At 43.9% G+C, this 7,592-nt stretch overlaps 1 non-coding gene across 1 annotated transcript; it reads right to left on the reverse strand.

Annotated features, from left to right (window-relative positions):
• Positions 1 to 391: 391 nt before the first annotated feature.
• On the reverse strand, positions 392 to 463 carry TRNAM-CAU. The gene has a single exon. It is a non-coding gene; the product is annotated as a tRNA-Met (tRNA).
• Between the last annotated feature and the right edge of the window lie 7,129 nt (positions 464 to 7,592).

Genomic DNA, 7,592 nt, shown 5'->3' on the forward strand with positions numbered 1-7,592 from the left:
ATCACGAAAAAAATAAGATCTCGGAGAGAGAGGTGAGATCACGAGAGAGAGAGAGAGAGAGAGAGAGAGAGAGAGAGAGCGAGAGCGAGAGAGGGTTTTACTTCTCTTCAACCTCGTTGGGTTTCTTTTTGGCGCCCTTCTTGGAGACAAGATTGAAGGCCCTGTAGAGCGTCTCTAGCATGTCGGGGCCCAAGTCATACCTGTATCTTGGCGGTGGTGGCGGCGGGAGGTCCGGGATTTTCTTCTTCGGTGGTGGTGGCGGCGGCGGCGCTTCCGACATTCAAAATTCCGTTACTCGCCGCGACCCAGTCAATCCAGTTGACAAAAAGGATTTAACGGTCATTTGATCAAATTAGCCTACGTAGCATATTTAACGAAAATGGCAAAACAATATCGGAGCCAGGTTTCGATCCTGGGACCTGTGGGTTATGGGCCCACCACGCTTCCGCTGCGCCACTCCGATATCTCGTTGCACATCTTTCTATCTTCAAGCATGTTGTACTGACTTTAGGGCAAGCTTGTTTTTCTTTTAGCTGACAACAGGCTGCGAACAGCACAATGTGGTCGCCCTTGGATTCAACTGGAGTAGCGATGGCACCTGTGGATCTTAGATTGGAATCATCACGAGCCTTGAGGAGAAAGCTTGAAATCTAGAGGTAAGTGAGATGCTGTGCCTAATCTACGAGCTAGAGCCCCGTGTGAAGGAGGGGTCGATGTGGTTTAGAGAGACAGAATGGGTTTCTGTAATTCTGTAATTGAAAATAAAGCAAAAGTAAAAAATAATTTGCTGCGTGTTACACTTGGTTTGCTTGATAGTAGTGTCATTAAATAAACTATTTGATTAATAATTATAAACATGTTTATAATTTATAACTCAAAAATAATCTTATTGCATTATTAACCATTAGATGGTAGAATTAAAAAGAATATACTTAGAAGTGTTTAGTAAATTATAAACATGTTTGTAGATTATAAATACGAAATTAATCTAAATGAATAACAATCGTTAGATAGTAGAATATCCTAGAATATCCAGTCATATTCTAGTTTGCTTAAGCAAAACCTATATACTTAAAAATGAATTTAGGGTTAATTAGCTTATCAATGCATGGTTCTTAGGGTTCTTCCTCCACAAGCCCTAAAAAGCTTTAACTTTGTTAATAGTAACACAACATAGGGTAAAGGGTGAAAACCGGCTCGTTAACAAATGATGCGATAATCACACATTCTAGTTAGAACAAACAGTACACAAGTTGATTCAGAAGCAACACTAGCAGTATATACCTTTTTCCTGTCCTTGGGAAATCTTGACAGTATGCCTAGAGCTAGATGTTGTGGCATTGTCCCATGTCCAGTTCAATGCGGCATGATATAGTCTTCTCTAGTAATCCACCATGGAGTAAATAAGTTAACATCCTTTCCAAGGAGCTTCTTAGCTCACTGAACAACAACCTGACCTTGTTCCTTGTCTCAACACAACTCATGTGTGGCTCAGAGAGGCCATTTGTATCATAACACTTATTCCGAACTTATCTCACTGCCTGCATAGCCAACCAGCACGCTTTTCCCTATCAACCAGATTGCGTCATACGTTTTGTTCACGCCACTTAACAACTTTGCTCACAAGCTTGAATTGTCCTCGTACAATATGGTTATAACATTTGCCATAGTTTTATCTGTCTCAATAACAACACCAAAAAAACATTTTGCTACAGGCACATACGTGAGCATCCTCTTGAATCATGCAAAGGCCAAAGAACTTAGTTTAGCAGCCTTGTCGGTGCATAGCAGCAGGAACTTACCAGCAGCTTGAGTTTCAGTTTTAGAATGTTCCCATAAAGTTGCATCATCTTTATTATCACGGGAAGGATCCAGTCCCAGATGGAATTGTCTCAGAGATGAAGGCACACAAAACCTCTTGTCAATGTACCATGCTTGACAACCCTTGGAAGATCTGTTGAGCAACGAGAGGGTGTTGACCAGAAGCACACTTTCCACCTTGTTCATAATTTCTTGCTATCTGACACTTAATTATAAAATATTAAATCACTAATATTGATTCAAATGAGTATATAAACTGTGGAGATCTTTTCAAATCATATCAGTTTATTAATATATTATTTTTATTTTACTTTCATTAAGAATTAGGAAACGCTTCAGTACCAATATAAGTCCAAAATAAAAATTAAATCGAACTTAATAATAATTTTCTTTCCATTCATTAATGCTTGGTTTGATTAATAATAGTTCTTATTATTTATTAATTGTAATTTCATATTATAAACATGTTTAGAGGAAGTGTTTAGAAAATTTTATAGATTATATAAATATTTATAAATTCTAAAATATAAGATTAATTTAAATGAATGACAACTGTTAAATTATCCCAGAATATACAAGCATTAAGTAACCCTAGGTTTGCTTATGCAAACCAAAAAGTTCAAAACTATTTACTTTTTTTAGAAAGATTTTTTAAAATAAAAACTACACCAATTATAGAACCCTAGTTATTTTGTTAATTTGTAAGTTCCAAAGTTTAACAGGTTCAGGAGCTGTTTGTTCAACTAACTGCATCTTAAATTCGCCCAATGCACATTCCTTTGCCTTTGGAGCTTTCATGATCGTTGTTTTCATGCCTCCCCAAACTATCAAACTTGTCAAACCTATCATCTACCCCAGCCTTTGGATGCTTAAACACCTGATTGTTGAGCATGTGGATTTCTTCGGGAGACCAAGTCGGGAAAAAAAGTCTGATCACATCGTCTCAATGGTGCTTCTACTCGTGCTCTGACAAGGTTACTATAACGGTCTTGCAAGGTAGGCTCCACTGGTTTTCATTGAACTTCCAGTCTGCCAGGTACCACATTGTGCCCTCCTCTTCAGCCTCCACCCAATACGTGGCAAGGACGGGATCAATAGTGGATGTAACCTTGCCGTCCTTGTTAAAGGCGTAGTACCTGTTGAATTCATTGAACTTGTGGTCTGCAAAAAAGAGGGAGGGGTACCTTCTTTCAAAAGGCAATTGAACTGGGACTTAGGGAAGATGTGTTTGAGGAGCTGCTGTGGGTGATTTCTAGTAGAGTGGTCATACTCTCCACTCACCCCTGGCCCAGAGGTGCTACAGCTTAGTCTTCAGACGCTTGTGAAGGAACTCCCACAACAGAACGAAGAGAGGCCTTATTGATCTCAGGTGTACCCTATGCAACCACAGAAGTTACCTTTGACGTCTCACTGTGTGCCCAGATCAAGTCGAGGATTTTGCCATAGCAGCTCCTCACGTACACCACCAGCTTGTGCTTTCTTGAGTATTGCCAGAGCCCGCGAGCACTCTTGCAAGTTTGCGAGCCCGAAAACAATTAACAATGTTGCTAATGCCATGCAGGATAGTGAGAGACTTTGTGTAGCTAATACTATTAGTCTTAATCAAAAACTAAAAGTCTTAGTTACACAAAATCTCCCACTATCTTGCACAACGTTAGTAATGTTATCAATTGCTTTCTCAAGCTCTTGCTCTTGATGTATGCCAGTCTTGGATAGAACATGCCTCGGGACACCTCCCCACTTGTTAAACTTTTTGTCCACCTCAGCCTTTGGATGCTTAAACACCCAATCGTTCAACGTATGGATTTCTTCACGAGACCACATCGGGATAAAAAGCCTGATCACATCGTCTCCTTTGAAGAAGTGGTGGTGATTCACAAGGTGGCTATAATGACCTTGCAAGGCAAGCTCCAATAGTACTTATCAATCTTCCAGTTTGCCAAGTACTACACCTTGCCTTCCTCTTCGGCCTCCACCCAATTCGCAACGATGGCAAGGATGAAACTTTGCCATCCTTCTCAAAGGTGTAGTACCTATTAGATTCCTTGAACTTGAGGAGGATAAGGTTCCAACAACGCTTCTGAAGGAGCTCCCACAACACAACGAAGACAAAGCTGGACTTGCTGATCCCGGGCATGCCCAACACAACCACGGAAGCTATCTCTGACGTCTCACTGTGCGCCCAGATCAAGTTGAGGAGCAGCTCCTCACATACACCAGCAGCTCGCGCTTTTTTGAGTATTGCCAGAGCCCCACGAGCACTCTTGGCAGCTGCAGAAACTTACCCCCGGGCTTGTCAAGCAGCGGCGTCTGTGAGAAGGCTTCCATGGGCGTCAGCGATCGCCGCTGCTGTCTCTCGCAGATCTCACAGATCTCGGAGACCTCGTGACCAGCCTGGGATGGGGGCACACCGAGCCGCTGGGATGCACGCCGCCAGGAGCCTCGACATCATCCTCAAAACCCTCACTCGCCAGGAATATCCATAGAATATGTTTTCCCTAATTAATTAAACATTAACTCCCTAAACTTGAGCTAAGTACCACTATTTTATATAAGCAGGGCAAAAAGGGGAAGTTCTCAATTAGTGCAGGATTCCTCGTTAAGATCCTTCGTTTTGCTGATCGGACAGCCTGCTGGATGGCTCTTCCGTCCTGCTGTTGCGTGCCTAAGCTTCTGGATCTCAGCCGGCGATATACATCATACTGTCGTGGATATTAAGGACATGGATCTCTCTCTTTTCTTCTAGATATGCCCTGCTAACATTCCACAAGAACCAGCTAACATGGTTTGTAAGATCCTTGGATCAAACCATGTTCCTGCGATGAGGATTGTAAGAGATAGCGGCTCTAAAAGCAGCTTTAAATGTCGAGTTAACTTCTACTTCTAGAGGGGGATGACCCTCCACATCGATCATGTTTTCAATTTTCCTAGTTTTCTTAAGATGTATGTGGCACCAGGGACTTGAAAAAGCATTCCACCAAAAGGCGAAAACTTCCGGGAAGAATTAGAGAATCTGCATCATTCGCACCTCTACCAATATTTTCGTCCGGGTCTTGCGCACACAAAGAAAACTTCTAAGAAAAAAGAGGCCTTGCCATATAAATTACCAGAGACCTCACGAATTCTATGAACCCCTTCCAGAGATCAAAGCTATTGAATTGGAGAGAAACGAAAGCTTTGATGCCGTATCTTGAAATGCATGAATCCAAGCGCTGCGATTTCTAGAGAGATGTTACGCGCAATCCATCTTACTTTACGTTGTTTTCAAGATGCCTTCACGAGCTTCCTCCGAACTCGACAATCACTACTCGTATGTCGTGATTGTCGTCTGTGTTGCATTCAGAGTTTCTAGAGCTGATCTTTACATCGACGAGGTGTTTAAAAAGTGGATCTTCTTCGCTTGCTTGTTTGAAGGCTCCCTGTATACAGGACCGAAACCTCTGAGAACAAATCGAGAAAACATACCGGTGAAGTTTCAAAGCCACCTGGAATTTCGACAAGCACTCTTTCAAAGGCTTTGAGGTGCAAATTCCGGCCAGCAAACTGCAGAGGATCAAAGTGAGAGGCAAATAATTCCAGGACCCAACATTGCCTGGTTAATTGTGAGACCTTTCCCCGATGATTCTACCAGGGAGTCTCATATCTAGGCCATGTTTGTTGGAAGCTTTTAGATTATTCTCCAAATGCGGTCCAGCAAGTGAATCCTGAAGCCCAGGATTGTCAACTCGAGCATCCTTGGCAAGCGATTTATTGAGTGGAAGAAACATGGGTCCTTGGAGCTTTTGTTTCTTTTCCGATATTGCAAGTCTTGCTGTGGGAAAAGATTAAATCTAGGTACTGGAGTCACACTGGATAGGCTACCTTTCCAAACACATGCCCAGCAAGTTCGTTCTACTCGACGTGTTTCTTCAAGGTGATCAAAAGAACAAGAAACAGTCGCACTTCCATCATGTGATTGAGAAATGGAATCCCAATGTCGCACCAAAATCAGAACACATGAAGGCAGAACTCAAAACCGTACAGAGTGCTGCTATAGACGTCGTCTCATGGAGTGGTGAGCTAGCAGACAACTATGATATTTTGAGAGTAGCCAGTGTATGAATCTATGGGTAGCTCATCGTTGTCCATAGGCCCAGTATCAGTGCAGCGCACGTAATCCATCCTTGGAAAGATAGGAGAACGTTTGCAATGCTGTAGATTTCCTCTTTTATAGGAACCCCTGGAACGTAGTGCCACTCGTAAAAGCGTTTGGCTTTCGAACCTTTGAAATGGACAAAGAAGTTGTCGTCCGGTATCTGTTGGCGGCCATCAGTGCCCACAAACTCCTCCAGGCCTTTCAACGCGTCGAAGAACTCGATAGGCTGTTAAGTTTTCACAAGTAGACTAAACAAGATACACGAAAACTTTCACTTACATCGGGGGTGTCCACTAGAACGTCGTTCAGGAAAAAGGAGGCGGTCTCCTAGTCCATGCTCCCTACAAAACCTGTCGGCTATATTGCCAAAGGGTCTCGTCCAAGACAGTGTGCAACCCAAAGCGGTAATGAGGCCGCCCACCTTACCACACACACCACCATCGTCGCCTAATGCCTATGAAATGAATTTCTCGGCTGGTGCGAATAGGATGGCTATGGTGCAAAGCTCTTCAATCGAATGTCAGAACTGAATGTCATCGATCATCGGAGCAGCAAAGTGGGTGTTCCTGGGGAGCAACATGAATTTCTCACATTTTGGGACTAACTTAGCTCACAGATTTGCGAAGTGGGGTCTCGAAGTCTCCGAGGAGAAGATCTCGCTGAAGACGCTCGAGGAGACGCTCGAGGAGACGCTCGAGTTTGTGCGGAAGCAGGGGGATTCCATGGTCAACATGGACCTCATGGATGCTTTCGAGGGCTACATGTCCGTTCTGGCTCGGGTTTCCTCAATGGATTTCCCACGATCTTCATCGACGAAGCTAATAAGCTGGCTAGCTGGACAAAAAGCGCAGAGGATGCTGCCAATCTGGAAGCCCTACTGATTTCCAAGCAGCAGAATGCGACTAACGTGGTTTTGGCTTCATCGTAGAACTTCTTCCTGTGTGGCCTGGAACCGATCCGTGGTCATAAGAACGTCGTCACGGCAACTGTTGGTTACTTGAACGAAGAGGAGGCCAAAGAGTTCGTGGCAGTCCATAAGAGACTCGTTCGTCAACCGGGAGGGGCTTGGAGCGGAGGTGTTGGGATGACGTTTACGCACATTACGGGGGGTGCATTCTGCTGCTGGAGCCTTTCTGGACGTGGCGTAGGCTCAGAGCCTGGTGAAGTCTGCAAAATCTGGGAGGAGGAGAAGCAGCAGTGCATGGAGACGGCCCTAAACTCTGTTGCTCACACGCTGTCCGGGCTTCACTTTGGGTACCATCTGGACGATCTTGGAAGAACGTCGTGGAAGCCATGACAGGTGCTGAGTCCTGATGGAGTCGTCCCCTTCCACCAACTATCTCAGACTGTGTCTGAACCTAGGCTTGTATCCCCGATTTCTCACATTACAGGGTCAGGGACACTAAAGTGCGTCCTGGAAGTTGGCCTGTTGTCATGCCGGTCAGGAAAGCTCAACATCTGGGAATGAAAGCTCGAGGGCTACAATTTGGAAGAAGGATTGACAAATGATGAGCAAGAAACAAGTTAATAGACTTTGCATGCAGAGAAATCTGATTTGTAGAAAGTTTAAGTTGCATCCAGTATACTTGAAAAAGTTTTGCTCACTCTGCTCTAGCTTTATGCGATGCTTTGTCGA

This window comes from Selaginella moellendorffii, unplaced genomic scaffold (genome assembly GCF_000143415.4).
Source record: "Selaginella moellendorffii unplaced genomic scaffold, v1.0 SELMOscaffold_36, whole genome shotgun sequence".
NCBI classification, from domain to species: domain Eukaryota; kingdom Viridiplantae; phylum Streptophyta; class Lycopodiopsida; order Selaginellales; family Selaginellaceae; genus Selaginella; species Selaginella moellendorffii.